Source organism: Pimephales promelas, chromosome 11, assembly GCF_988280905.1.
Source record: "Pimephales promelas chromosome 11, fPimPro1.hap1.1, whole genome shotgun sequence".
Classification (NCBI taxonomy): Eukaryota; Metazoa; Chordata; class Actinopteri; order Cypriniformes; family Leuciscidae; genus Pimephales; species Pimephales promelas.
This window is the reverse complement of record NC_142779.1, coordinates 10,289,250-10,303,910: the sequence shown is the minus strand read 5'-3', so window position 1 is coordinate 10,303,910 and position 14,661 is coordinate 10,289,250. Positions and strand designations below refer to the sequence as shown.

Genomic DNA, 14,661 nt, shown 5'->3' with positions numbered 1-14,661 from the left:
GAAGAAATCACTCCAGGCGAACTAAATTCTTTATGGATAGTCAAATCAAGTTTTGTCCAGCACACAGTGACATTGTGATAGTTATTATTTGGGCAAAGAATGTTACGTTGAATAATTATGCACTTACACTGATTTTGTAATGTATTTATATTTTAAGAGGTAATTTAGTCTAACCCTTTTAAAACCTAATTCGTACATTTTTGCTCTTGGTTTTTGGATAAAAGAGGATAAAATTAATTATTTCTGAATGCAGAGGTGTGAAAATCTTAGCTTTTAGAATATTCTGTGTATGTATTTCTCTGACCTTATTGTTTAGAAAGATTCTCTGAAAAATGAGGTATTTTAGCAGCCATCTCAACTCTGCACAAGAGACTTCACCCAAAAATGACAATTCTGTCATTTACTGATTTCACTCCTTTTTTTCCTGACTTTCTTTTTTTGTTTAAAACTAAATGTGGTCCAAACAACATTGTACCCCATTGACATTCATTGTACATAAAATCTAAATTCAGAATATCTCACTTTATGTTCCACAGAAGAAATAGTCATACAGGTTTGGAACATCATGGGTGAGTAACTGATGACCAAATATTATTTTGGGGGGGTTGAACTAAGTAATGATGCAAATTGCATATACTTGATAATTTGGTCAAAGAAGCCTTCCAGCTAAAATCATGTTGTACATGAGGTTGTGCCCTGACTAAATAAAAGAACCATGGCTTTTAAAAGTCAGATCAATTTCATACTCTGCAATGATGAATCTGTTTGGGATATTGTGCCTTTTGTGTTGGCAAAACAACACGCCACAGTGTACTCAGCTATTGTTGTGGTGATGCGCCGTTAAATCCGATTTTCTGCCCGTATGGAAATTTCATGTCACCCCTGCTGAATAAGCCCCTTTTTACACCTCCTATCTTGTTCTTCATCCGCAACGGTGCGGTTCTGGGAGTTGAAATCGCCCGGAGACACTTTAAACAACGGATGTCTTCACTCAGTCTGTAGACCTTTTTCTTACCACCCACCACTTTTAATAATTAGCTGCGAGCAATGACTCAATTCACTGCTAACCCAAAGCAAACTTGTGAAGTATGATACTGTTAACACAGCTTTGAAGGTGATAGTGTTTTTATTTTCTCCATGTAGTTTGGATAAATGTGATTTTTTTTTTTTTTTTTTTTTTTTTTTTTTTTAAGCAGATGAGTTGTTCTGGATCCAGAGCTTTGCACAGCACCCCCTGCAGGGAGACACAGCTGGATAGAGCAGTTGTCAGATATTTCATTGCAGCATGGGTGTGTGTGTATGTGTGTGTGTCTCTCTCTCTCTCTCTCTCTCTCTCTATATATATATATATATATATATATGAAGAGTTCAGATGCAAAAGCCTCTAAATGCCATTTGAAATTTTCTTCTTTAATGATAATTTTTAGCAAACTTGTATATTTAAGTTCAGTAATTTCACTTAAATAACAATTAATAGGTAATTATCATTGCCATTTAAGTGAAATTACTGAACTTAAATATACAAGTTTCATAAAAATCATCATTAAAGAAGAAAATTTCAAATGGCATTTAGAGGCTTTTGCATCTGAACTCTTCATAGATATATATATGTATACTATACACACACAGTGCTGGTCAGAATTATTTGCCCCCTTGGGAAATATTATCAAATATTAGCTGGAAAAAATAAATCTGCATTGTTAATCCTTTTAATATTTTATTGAAAATATTTGCAAAAATCTTTATTTGCAAAAAAGCTTTTCTAAAGCTTGTCTAATTGCTTATTTGTCATAATAATATTTTATTTTATATTGTATTGTATTTGCTTACATACCATTAAAGGATAGGCCCGGATAATTTGGTATTTATATTTGCTAAGCAGCACAGTTTGTGGAACCAGTGGGCTGCAAACTGACTCAAGTCAGTAAATATCTATTCAAGTTCGGCTTTTCTAAAGAAGCCATATCTTCATTATTCCAGCTCAGCGCAGACCCTTGGAAACATGACTCTGACAACGGTTCCCGGAGCCAAGCTCAGGTTCATCTACCCTGCAGAAAACAAATGCACGGAATCCAGTACATGTGACAGGCCTTGATAGCGATGAGGAGGGATTTCAAAGAGCCGGAGGGAGTTTCTGCTCACCCTCACACAGACCACCCTCTCCTCTCACAGTTGCTTCCGCATCACTGTCCCACAGCCAAAGCGGTCCTCTTTACATTGTCAGAAGGGTGCCATATTCTTTCTCTCTCTCCCTGTCTCGTCTTCATCCTATTTTCATTCTCCCCTTCATTGTCTTCATGAAATTGGCAGATATAACATTTAACTAAATGCAGTATCTCCTCAGGGCTGTCTGGCTGTAGTTCACTTTGTGAAGGGGGTCGCATTACAATATGCTGAGTGCGATTCGAGAACGGCAGACTGAGAGAGCGGAGGGGGGGGGATGGCAGGAAAGAAAAAGTAATATCTGGATCCTTGTTGAAAAAAGGTCAAATGCTTTTTAATGACTGTGTTTTCCGATAATGGCAAACGGGGACGGGCAATAATAAACTTGCAGATTGGTATCGTGCGTCGTGCACTTAAGCGGAGCGTGGCATTGAGGACTTAATTTACTGCCGTGGTGCTAGGCGACTGTCACCAGGTGTTATTTCTCTATTCCAGATGCTAGCCCTGTTTGCCACAGGCCAGAGCCAATTTAAAGAGAGCAAATACAGAGGTGCGAGTGTGCCTGTGTGCAGATACTGCTATTGAATGATGATTAAGAAACCTAACACAGATATGAACAACGAGTGGACTGCATTCACTAAAAAAAAAGAAAGGAAAAAAGTGATTCTTGGAACCAAAACCTGTTCAATTAAAGAGAAACAAAGAGAAGGACACGGATAGGACAGCAAGAGAAATCACAACCATATAACGATTAGCTCTTCTGTCTTTGATTAATTGACAGTGAACGCTGATGTCGCACTGTTATTTTATTTTCAGGGCTTTCACCTGTTGGAATATTTCAGTATTATGTATTGTGAATTGATTTGGCTGATGAGACAATGTAAAATCAAAAACAAGTATCAGAGGAAGTGAAATTATTGACAGACCCTCACCAAGCTTTTATTATAAGATCTCTTATTGATGAAGAAACAAAATAAATAATTTACTACAATTTTCAAAACATCTCAACTGGATGTTAACTGAGAACTCATTTTAGGCCACACTAAATTGACACATTAACATGCATTTGTTTTGCAGAGGCTTCTTAACATAAAATTTCCCTTTGAGGAGCTACTAAATGCTGTAGTACTTAGAGGATTTTTGACAGCTATAGCGCTTCAGAGTATGCTGGGATTTTTCACTTCACTCAATACTTCAGTCTTCAAGGGAGTTTTTATTATACTAAACACTGCAATGTCTTGCAAATCTCCACTCTGACAGGCTAATTAAAGGGGCAAATATGTAGTTAGTGTTCATTAAGCTACACCCATCACATCCTGCACAAACCTGACTTCATGTACAAAATCTGCTTTGTGCATACGTAAAACTAAAAAGATTGTTTCTCTCATATTAATCAGTTAAATAATGTACAATGTTACACGATTCAAATGTATGTGACATTTATAATTCATAATTCCAAAACTAGACCATAGCATGCTAAAATAGCTGACGTTTTGAAAGATTTAACAGTAATTTATGTTTACTAAAAGATCTGTAATACAGTGTGTAATTGTCTATACATTTTTTGATAATTTTGTAAATATATCTGTTTTGAAATGCACATTTGTTTAGATTATAGAATTCTGAACAGTATTTGAGGAGAAAGGTAAAAATGTTTAATTACTAATTTTATTTTAAAATAATTTGAAATCAACACAACAATACAGATTTTGGAACAACTGATACTTTAAATATTTGTATAAAATTGTTAAAAGTGCATTTTTCTTCTTCTAAACATAACTCATTTGAACTATAGAATCTGAAAGATATTGAATTGCTCATGTATTTGTTTTGTTTTTTCTGCCAAGTTATTTACACTAATACAATCTCAATCCTCTAGGAGCAGTTAAACGTTTAATAAGTGTAAAGACCCGTCAGTTGAAAAGGAGCGAAATGCCTGAAAACATACGTAAGTCTGTCTCCTACGATTGTTCTCCATTACCTCCACCAAACAAGCACTACTGAATGTACCGCAGCATTTAAGAACTGTGCAAATTTTACATCTCAGCAAGTCGTACACCAGCCCTACAGTAATGTTTTAAAAAATATATGGAAAAGGCTTTTGCTCTTCAGACCAAGAGTATAACGTCAGATGTCATCAGATTAGCCTGAGATTAACACCGTATTTTCTTTCCAGTTTGAACATTTTGAATGTAAAGATGACTTAGGAATACAGTGAATGGATCTTTGTCTTTTGGATCGTTCTTACGTTCATTATTGTGAATCATTGGCAAAACACAAACACATTCCTTTGTCTATTCAGACCTTGTTCCATTCGCGGTTGCCTTGTTCAGAATTTGCTTCTCGTCGCCATATGCCAAAACAAGCATTTGTTTAGCTGAGGAGGAGGAGGTTTAATTCAGCCAGTCATCTGAAAGCGCTGGGTTCCTCCTTGAGCTTTTGACGGCGTACTGCACTAACATTCTTGGCGGCCTTAGAGGTCTAGTGCATTCCACAGAGATTGAAATCTGAAGCCAACCTTACAGATCCGTCTATAGTGACGTACACGATTTTTTTTCCCCGCCTTACAAGCATGCGCCCCCACCTTTCCTTTAGTCAGTCCCATTTGTCTCCGCACTGTTGTTCCTGTCCTGAGAGAATTCTCAGGGATGGACAATGCATCCCAAGCAGACCCACTGCACATGAAGCGCATAACGGTTAGGATGCAAAAGGCCCATCGCCACCCCGCTTCAATCAAGAGAGCACTTCTGTGTCTCAAAGGTGCATTTTGGGGATTTCTGAGGGCTCCAGGAGTGGGGAGCTTTGGACAAGGTAAATAGATGCACTCAGGAGGGAGAAGAGCATCTTCGCTCTTAATTGGGGATCGGGGAGGGGGTGCTCACTTTGGCACTGTTGCGAGTTGCTAGCGAGCCTTTAGGCGCATCCTCACAATGTGAGGTAATTGGGATTTCTACCTTTGCGAAAGCTGCTAATTTTCCATAGGAAGTGCTAACAGGACCTTTGTCCGATATGTTTTCCTTTTTCCTTCCTCAGAGAGTTACAGGACTGAAGAGCTGGGAATGGCTGGGCCCACTACCTGAGTGGAGGAGAGCCTCCGTAATGAACCACTTCACATAGTGGTTTACAGGGGGAGAAAAGAGGGAGAGAAAGGCCACAGAAAAGGAAGCCTAATTCTGTGGCCTGAGAAAGGCTGGGGCCACAAAAGGTCTTGTTTAAGGACGTTATTAAGGGTATTCTTCAACCATGCTTAGTCTTCAGTACCAATGGGCCACTTAGGACAAGTGCACCAATCTCAGTCCCCAATGGAAACAAACTGACGCCATCTGTCAATGTTTACCATTATGGATTTCATGTATCAAATCCCATATGCACAGCTTCAATACCGCTGCGGTCTTCGGCATTGTCCGAGACCAAGATGTGTTGACCGACTCTGTCGCGGATCGTGAAGAAACCGAGCTGAATGTCTCTTCAGTCTTAAGGCAGGAAGCTTTGTGTTTGGCGGATTGCTTGCGATCGTCTCTGTTTGTCAAGTGACACTATTTTCTTTCTTGACATTGTCATAAGTGCTATTCACATGAATATCTCTTATCAAAACTTGTTTGTGATTTCTTTGTTGTTCTTAAAATGGAACCTAGCATCACTCAATAGTTCAGCAGCTTTGTTCTCAGGAATATGTGCTTATGCATTAAAATTGTGTCCAGAACTTACAAAAACCGATAGACTGAGGGAATGAGAAATATATTTAGTTGTGGAGGCTAGAGAAAGAAGCAGCTTTTTTTCTACTTCTTTCTCCCCCTTAAACCACCCCTGTCTCTCTCTCTATCAAACAATAGCCCCCTACCCCTTACCCTGAGTCAGTCTCCTGCCCTATAGGACATTTGGCATTCCAAAAAGTTAGCCCTTCTTCCGTTGTGCCTTTGTATCTTGATAGCCTGGCTCCAAGCGAATGTGAACAGTATTGTGTAGGTTGGTGGCCTTTGGTTCCTGGCTGTATTATATTCTGGATGCTTTTTCATACCATCTAAAGCAGTTCTGATTGGATGCCTCAGATTATAAAAGCCAAAACTTCAGAAACAAGGAACTCTAAGATAAAAAAAAAAGTAAAGAAAAATTAATGATTAGTGTTCAGGCTGATGCCCTGATGTGAAGCATAAAGTACAATATTGAACGTACAATTGAATCAACTGCCAGTCTGGATATAAAAACAGAGAAGAGAGGTTATTTTAAATGATCACAGTCAAATTGAGTTATATTTCATGCTGCAAGGAATGTGATTTTCAGAACTTGTTCATAAATATTCATGGCAGTCAGATATTATCTTACTGTTTAATATTAAAAATAAATGGTGTAGAAACAATTTTCACTCCCAATTAATTACAAAGAAACGACAAGTAACGCATTGAATAACATGTGAAACTTTGGAGTAGACAGAGATAGTATTTTCTTGTAAAACACTTTTTGTAAAAACAAAAACAATTTTGACGGCGCTTATCTAAGATTGTCTATGAAAGGTGTAGCTGAGTCATCAGACCTTCCAAAAAGGCATGATGCAATAGCATTGTGAAATAAAACGGCTGTATTTTTTGACAGTCAGGAGTTACATGGTGCTAGAGATGTTGCGGTAATCATTGTGTAGATCTTAGAAATGGCTGGTATGACTGCATGATTCCATTCAGCAGTGGAATATGATGATTGTAATTTCACACTGTGAGAGACACAGAGATTGACGGCCAGTGTCACGGTTCCATTAGAGTTACTTCACTGTGAACTGGCGAGATGCTCTGTTCTAGAAACCACTGTCACCACGCTGCTGCAGAAATGACAAGCGCTCCAAAGAGAACACGACTGTGAATGCGTGTCATCTTTTATTCTCCCCTTGCAATGTCTTCCTCAATAAAGCAGCAGCAGAGAGAACAAAAGGAACAATAAGAGGAGAGAGAGAGAGAACATACAGTATTATAGAGAGAAAATCCGCGCTGACATCTGAATTACATTTCAGACATGTGGAGAGAGAGAGAGAGAGAAGAGAAGAGAGAAATAACCACATCTCAAATGTTTATTTAACTCTGGCTTTGTCTTGTCACTCACAACTCAGAGCCACAGCTGAAATGGGCATGTATACATTCAGTGGCTCACTGATAACTGACAGACTATCTGTACATATTGCAGGTTTGGACGCAAAAGTGGCATAGTTGACATTTATATCATTTAACTTCACTGACATTTTACCCTATTGCTCGGTATATAAGGCACTATCTTTGTATGACACAATTCAGCTTTTACAAGATAGTGACGATGCGTCAAAAATGGCACGTTTATATGTACTCTATGGAGATGTTTCGTGTATACACATATGGGAAGATGTTATCCATAATACCATGTGAAAGGTGCAGTATAACTGGTCTGGAGTAAAACTGCAAAAAAAAAAAAAAAAGATCATTTTCGTTTATCATGGGGGGAAACGTCTTTAAAACGAGACCAGCAAAATCAATTGTTTTCAGAAAATGTATTTTATATGTCTTTTGACCTTCTATTCTTTTTAAGCTGAAACCTTTTTTAACTTATAGTGGTAAATGCTGAAAAGAGAAAACTATTCACAAATGTGGTATGAAAATTAAACATTCCTTATTTTGCTTTTCAATTAATCTTGTTTTAAAGATGTTTAAATATCTGTGCAAATAAATACCATTTTGCTTGTAATGTTAAATTCCTAATTACAAATTCGACAAAAAAAAAACGATTTTAAGGTTTAAACTGAATTGCCCTTTGAATTCCTCCTCTACCTGTTAAGTAATGACATATTGAAATTAAATTCTGATTATTTTTGAAATTATGATACTGTGTGTATGTATCTTTGGCAGTGTGAGCCACCCTGACTAAATTGGCAGGTTTGGTGACACTATATATCACAGCACAGCAGGGCCAAATTATCCTCTAAATGAATAGGGGTTATGAGTGTGATACGCTGACAGTCATACCCTAATACACACACATGCATAGTCTGAATGCTAAAGGGAAACAGAGAGACCTAATGTCTGACACCTCATCCTCGTATAACCTCATTACCACCTTTCAACAGAGGTTAGAGCCCCTAAGCATACACTTAGTGTGCTTTGATGGTTCTGGATCTCAAAGTGACAGTCAAACACCCCCTCGCCGTGCAACTCATGCTTCTCTCCTCTCTCTCGCTTTCCCTCTACACTTATTTGGGAGTAATTTTATGTGCCAGCATGGCACATAATACACTTTTAATGGACAACTAATTCTCTGCCATTAATTTGTCAACATGATTACTGGATCTGCCGTTTCAACTTGGCAATGTCTGGGTTCCTTTTAAGTATATACGAGATGTTAATGTGTTTCTATTCAGGTTTACATCAAGGGACGTCAGAGATTTACATAATGCGACCATTGAGGTCCATGACAGCATGCTTTCCCCCCCGAGTTCACTTTTCTCACTTGATTCCCACAAAAGACCCGAACATTTTCAGGCTTCACCCAGCTGAATTCTGTCGTTTTTCTCATGTTAAGATGTGAGCTGGGTTAAAAAGAATAAGGCTTAAGAGAATAACTTGTTTGCGAAAATATTTTTTAGGAGGTATACAATAATTCTGATTCTGCTAATTTTTACTCATGTGAAAATATGCCAATGGGTCCTGCTGTGCACAAAACTGTCACCATGACTGGTGAATCAACTCTGCATAAACGTGCGATGCAAACAAGGTGTATGTGTGACCCAAACTTCTGTGGACAGGTCATAGTTAAACACATAGCCCCGAATTCTCCTTGTCACCCATCCCTGGAAACACAAGCTCCTTCTGGCAGGAAGTTGACAAGGCAACATGTGAGAGATCAAAAAAATCCTGCGCTAAAGTTCTGGCGCTGTTCCATAGACACATTCTGCATATATACAGTAGTCTGTCATCAAAGGACAAGGGATTGTTTTTGCCGGTGGTTGGACATTTCCTTATGAGCAATCTTTGATGCTGGAGCTGACAGACGGGTCAAACTGAGGGAAATCTCTCCCTCTTGTCTTTCAACTGCAGTGTGGAAAGCATAATGCAACTATTGTTCCTCCACTTTTATGATATTCAATAAACGAATATTCATAATCAGTTGGATAAAGATGCAAACGTAAATATGTGTAATTTTCTATCTAGATACTAAAATTATATAGAAGTTGTCTGCTTTAGAGATAAATTGTGCTACTTATGTATTTTGATGTGCTGAATTAATCTAAATTCAAATATGACAATTAAAACTGATCCAAGATATTCCAAGATATTTAAGCTTTTACATTTTACTGCAAAAAATATATGATCAATACTTTGACAACATATATTTTTACATTTATTCGAACTCATTAAAAAATTAAGCAAATTTCACCTTTTTTCTAATAAAGTTATACAGTTAAACAGGATTCAACTTTAGTTCAATGTAATTTAAAGCTACACTGTGTAACTCTTTTAGTTTATTCTTAGCTAAGAACACTTAGTTCTTTCAAAAATGTATGTGCTCATTAATGTACATTTACTTCGTTCAAGTAATAAAGTATTCTCGTGAGTGTATAATATGCCATTGAAAATACATACGGGTAAGGGGTTCCAATGTCGGTTGCCATGTTGCCCCTCCATCTTGAAAGTACAGTAGCCAAAGAGGGAGATACCCATTAACTCAAGCTCCGCCTTTCGCATTTACGAACTGGAAGCCATGTTAATCTTGGACTACATTGGCCACCGTAGGAGTTAAAACGCAATGGGAATTTAGAGGAACAGCGACTATTATTCACTGGATGGTCATATACCTTTTCATCGCTAGATGGGGTAAAAATCACACAGTGTAGCTTTAAGTTGAGATGACTTAAACATCCAAATTGGCAAGTTAAGGTAACTTTTTTTTTAACAGAGTATACCTGTCCTAAAAAAAAAATCTATAGTGTATATAGTTAAGTAGTTCTTGTCTTGTCTCTTGCATTCATAAAATGGAGCATTTCTTCGCACTGCCCAGCAATAGTCTGAGAGCATTGATGGGCTCCATTTGCCCTGATAGCGTTGCTCCATTGTTGCAATGTCTTGGTGAAATCGCTCGCTATGCTATTCGCTTACTTCTCCACAGTCCGGTGGGAAAAAAATCTAGGAGAGTGCAAAAAATGTACCAAGGATTTTGTATGCTTTGTATGAGGAGGTTTTCCACCAACAACCTGTAATTCTCTGCCTTGTTGCTCCAGGGAAAATGTATCGCCTCTAACAGGAAGGTTTTCCTTCCCTGAGGACCCTTCCAGAGCTGAGATATGGACATCCCACATATGCTATAATAAAAATAGTGGGATAAATGCTACGTGGGATCTCAATATCTCAGTTTTGGAAGGGTCTAGAGCCTCCATTTTTGCACTCAGGTTTAAGTCTCATGGCCCTCTATCAGAATCCAGAGTTTTGAGAAAATTGGAAAAACTTCATTTTTCACCCGAAAAAAAAACAAAAAAAAAAAAACGAAAGGGGTACCACTGTCGTTTTTTTTTTGGGGGGTCGAATTTTTGAGTTTCGATATCTCAGCTCTGGAAGGGTCTAGAGCCTCCATTTCTGCACTCAGGTTTAAGTCTCATGGCCCTCTATCAGAATCCAGAGTTTTGAGAAGATTGGAGAAACTTCATTTTTCGCCCCCCCCCCCCCCAAAAAAAAAAAACGAAAGGGGTACCACTGTTGTTTTTTTTCGAGTCGAAATTTTGAGTTTCGATATCTCAGCTCTGGAAGGGTCTAGAGCCTCCATTTTTGCACTCAGGTTTAAGTCTCATGACCCTCTATCAGAATCCAGAGTTTTGAGAAGATTAGAAAAACTTCATTTTTCGCCCAAAAAAAACCGAAAGGGGTACCACTGTCGTTTTTTTTTTCGGGTCGAAATTTTGAGTTTCGATATCTGAGCTCTGGAAGGGTCTAGAGCCTCCAGTTTTGCACTCAGGTTTATGTGTCATGGCCCTCTATCAGAATCCAGAGTTTTGAGAAGATTGGAGAAATTTTGAGTTTCTCTGATCTTCTTGAAAAATGCAAAAATGCAAAAATGGAGGCTCTAGACCCTTCCAGAGCTGAGATATTGAGATCCCACATAGCATTTATGCCATTATAAATATCTCAATATTGATGTGTTAACTGTGTCAACACAGTTAACACATCAACCTCAGCATGTAAATTCAGTGTTGAGCTCATAATGTGAATCTTGTTTGTATGTTACAGGGACAGAAGAACACGCGTGTGTTTATCTGGTGGAGAGAGGCTCATGGTGCTGAATGCTGTCATCAATGGCTCTGAGTGAGTATACTACATAAATGGATAAAAAATCTATTAAATGTTAAGTTGTGGTTTATTTGAATGATCGTAATTTCAAACTGAGAAATTACAACACCTTTCTGAGTCTTGATTTCTGCATTTGCTGCAGAACTTTTGTGGTTGAGCAGGACCTGCAAGGAAAGATGATGGGGGCATTTGTTGGGGGGAAAAAAGGTTTCAGGGATTTTACTCAAATATAAAGTAAGGCTATTTTTAATACATAAATCAAATGACATTGTGTGTTAAAATGACTGCTTTTGTGTTATGTTTGTGAGCATTTTTGTAGGATCTGAAAAGTCTGCAGACTGGTGTGAGCACTGAGGATGAGGAGCCCAGAGCTACATCCTGGAAGTGGTGCCATGGATGAGTCCCTCCATCACTCCACCTGCCCTTATGAGTTCCTCCATCACTCCACCTGCCCTTACGAGACCCTCTATCGCTCCACCTGCCCTTATTGCCTCAGATAGTGAAGCGCAGCCACAAGCTCCGGCACGAAGGCACAGTCCCCTCTGGTGAATTCATCAGAAAAGAAAGTCTTTTTTTTTGGGGTCGAATTTTTGAGTTTCGATATCTCAGCTCTGGAAGGGTCTAGAGCCTCCATGTTTGCACTCAGGTTTAAGTCTCATAGCCCTCTATCAGAATCCAGAGTTTTGAGAAGATTGGAAAAACTTCATTTTTCGCCCAAAAAAAAAACCCGAAAGGGTCGTTTTCACTGTCGTTTTTTTTTTGAGTTTCGATATCTCAGCTCTGGAAGGGTCTAGAGCCTCCATTTTTGCACTCAGGTTTAAGTCTCATGGCCCTCTATCAGAATCCAGAGTTTTGAGAAGATTGGAGAAACTTAATTTTTCACCCGAAAAAAAACGAAAGGGGTACCACTGTCGTTTTTTTTTTCGGGTCGAAATTTTGAGTTTCGTTATCTCAGCTCTGGAAGGGTCTAGAACCTCCATTTTTGCACTCAGGTTTAAGTCTCATGGCCCTCTATCTGAATCCAGAGTTTTGAGAAGATTGGAGAAACTTAATTTTTCACCCGAAAAAAAAAAAAACGAAAGGGGTACCACCGTCGTTTTTTCAGGTCAAATTTTTGAGTTTTGATATCTCAGCTCTGGAAGGGTCTAGAGCCTCCATTTTTGCACTCAGGTTTAAGTCTCATGGCCCTCTATCAGAATCCAGAGTTTTGAGAAGATTGGAGAAACTTAATTTTTCGCCCCCCCCAAAAAAACGAAAGGGGTACCACTGTCGTTTTTTTCGGGTCGAAATTTTGAGTTTTGTTATCTCAGCTCTGGAAGGGTCTAGAACCTCAATTTTTGCACTCAGGTTTAAGTCTCATGGCCCTCTATCAGAATCCAGAGTTTTGAGAAGATTGGAGAAAATTTTGAGTTTCTCTGATCTTCTTGAAACTCTGGATTCTCATAGAAGGCCATGGGACTTAGACCTGATGCAAAAATGGAGGCTCTAGACCCTTCCAGAGCTGAGATATTGAGATCCCACATAGCATTTAATGCCATTATACATATCTCAATATTGATGTGTTAACTGTGTGAGTTAACACATCAACCTCAGCATGTAAATGCAGTGTTGAGCTCATAAATCAAAGAAGTGATGTGAATGTGTTTATCCGGTGAAGAGAGGCTCATGATGCTGAATGCTGTCATCAAAGGCTTTGAGTGAGTATACTACAGAAATGGATAACAACATCTATTAAATCTTAAGTTGTAGTTTATTTGAATTATTGTAATTTCAAACAAAGAAATTACAACACTTTTCTCAGTCTTGATTTCTGTACATTTGCTGCAGAGCTTATGTGGTGGAGCAGGACCTGCAAGCAAAGATGATGCAGCATTTGTTGGGAGAAAAAAGGTTTTAGGGATTTTACTCAAATATAAAGTAAGGTTATTTTTAATACATAAATCAAATGACATTGTGCTGTTAAAATGACTGCTTTTGTGTAATGTTTGTGCATTTTTCTAAGATCTGAAATGGTGTGAGCACTGAGGATGAGGAGCCCAGAGCTGAATCCTGGAAGTAGTGCCATGGATGAGTCCCTCCATCTCTCCACCTGGCCTTACGAGACCCTCTTTCGCTCCACCTGCCCTTATTGCCTCAGATTGTGAAGCGCAGCGTAGCAACAAGCTCTGGCACGAAGGCACAGTCACCTGTGGTGAATTCAGCAGAATAAAGCTGCAGAATGGGAACCGCTGAGTTGAGATGGCAGTAGGGTTTGGGGTTCAGTGCCTGTAGTTTGAATAAAGCATTGTTTCATGTGTTGTTGACTTGTATATACATTTGTTTATTGTGCTGGTTACTTTTATTTGTTCTTTTACTCATTTATTCATGTTTCTTATTGTTGTCTGTATATAAAATATACTGTAATTATTTAATGTATGTATTAATTCTTCAATTGACTGACAATTGAGATGTTTCACTGCATTTAGCAATATAAATGTATTCATGCATAACTTATGTCATATGATGAAGCAAATTACATTTTGCTTGTTATATCAAATTACATTTTCAGTGTATAAAAAGTCACACAATTAAGTATTGGTCAGCATTTAATATAATTTTGTTTAAGTTTTGGAGTGGGCTAACAATGCAATTCATTCTGAGGTAATATTAATTTTTAAGGAGTGATACATTTTTATTTTTTTTTGTATAAAATCAACAGTTTTCTCCAAAAGAGATCTTCGAGCAGCTGCCCACCACCTTTGTGCAGATATTGCAGAGGAAAATTGTTCTAGGTTGTGCTGTCGAGTTACTGATGTTATGAAGTGTTAGTGCACCTGCTGCTCTGCTCATATAATATAAACTTATTACATACAAGATCGTGGAATGATACCATAACAATCATATGTAACAATCACAATGACAAAACAGAAAATATAAAGATCATTGGTCTGTGTACATCATAATATGACATTATGAAATTAGATTTAAACACTAGGAAACAATAATGTCACAGGTGGGGGCAGGCCAATCTGACCTGCACCCGCCCCTCGAGACCCGTACCACCCTTGGGGAGCCTGACGGAGGACGGAGCAAGGAAGATTGGGTAAATCAAGGTTTTTAATAAAGATAAAATTATTCAAAAGAATGCAGGGTCAGGGCTGCTCTGTGTCAACTTCTCCGGAGTCAATCAGGGGAAATTTACAGCACTTATTCCTTTCATTTGCAGTCTGGA

The 14,661-nt window shown here is 38.3% G+C and overlaps 2 long non-coding RNA genes across 3 annotated transcripts in view; both read left to right on the top strand.

Moving 5' to 3' along the window:
* Window positions 1–12,795, top strand: part of LOC148977135 (uncharacterized) — a 53,984-nt gene extending 41,189 nt beyond the window's left edge. Inside the window, exons 3-5 of one of the 2 annotated variants that reach the window (XR_016145507.1) lie at window positions 11,391–11,465; window positions 11,593–11,657; window positions 11,759–12,795. This is a non-coding gene — a long non-coding RNA (uncharacterized LOC148977135). Of the gene's footprint in view, window positions 1–11,390; window positions 11,466–11,592 lie in introns of both variants that reach the window. The other variant, XR_016145506.1, reaches the window with a different exon arrangement.
* A 126-nt stretch (window positions 12,796–12,921) lies between these two features.
* LOC148977134 (uncharacterized) lies at window positions 12,922–13,748 on the top strand. Its single transcript, XR_016145640.1, has 2 exons — window positions 12,922–13,367; window positions 13,453–13,748. It is a non-coding gene; the product is annotated as an uncharacterized LOC148977134 (long non-coding RNA).
* The last annotated feature ends 913 nt before the right edge of the window (window positions 13,749–14,661 follow it).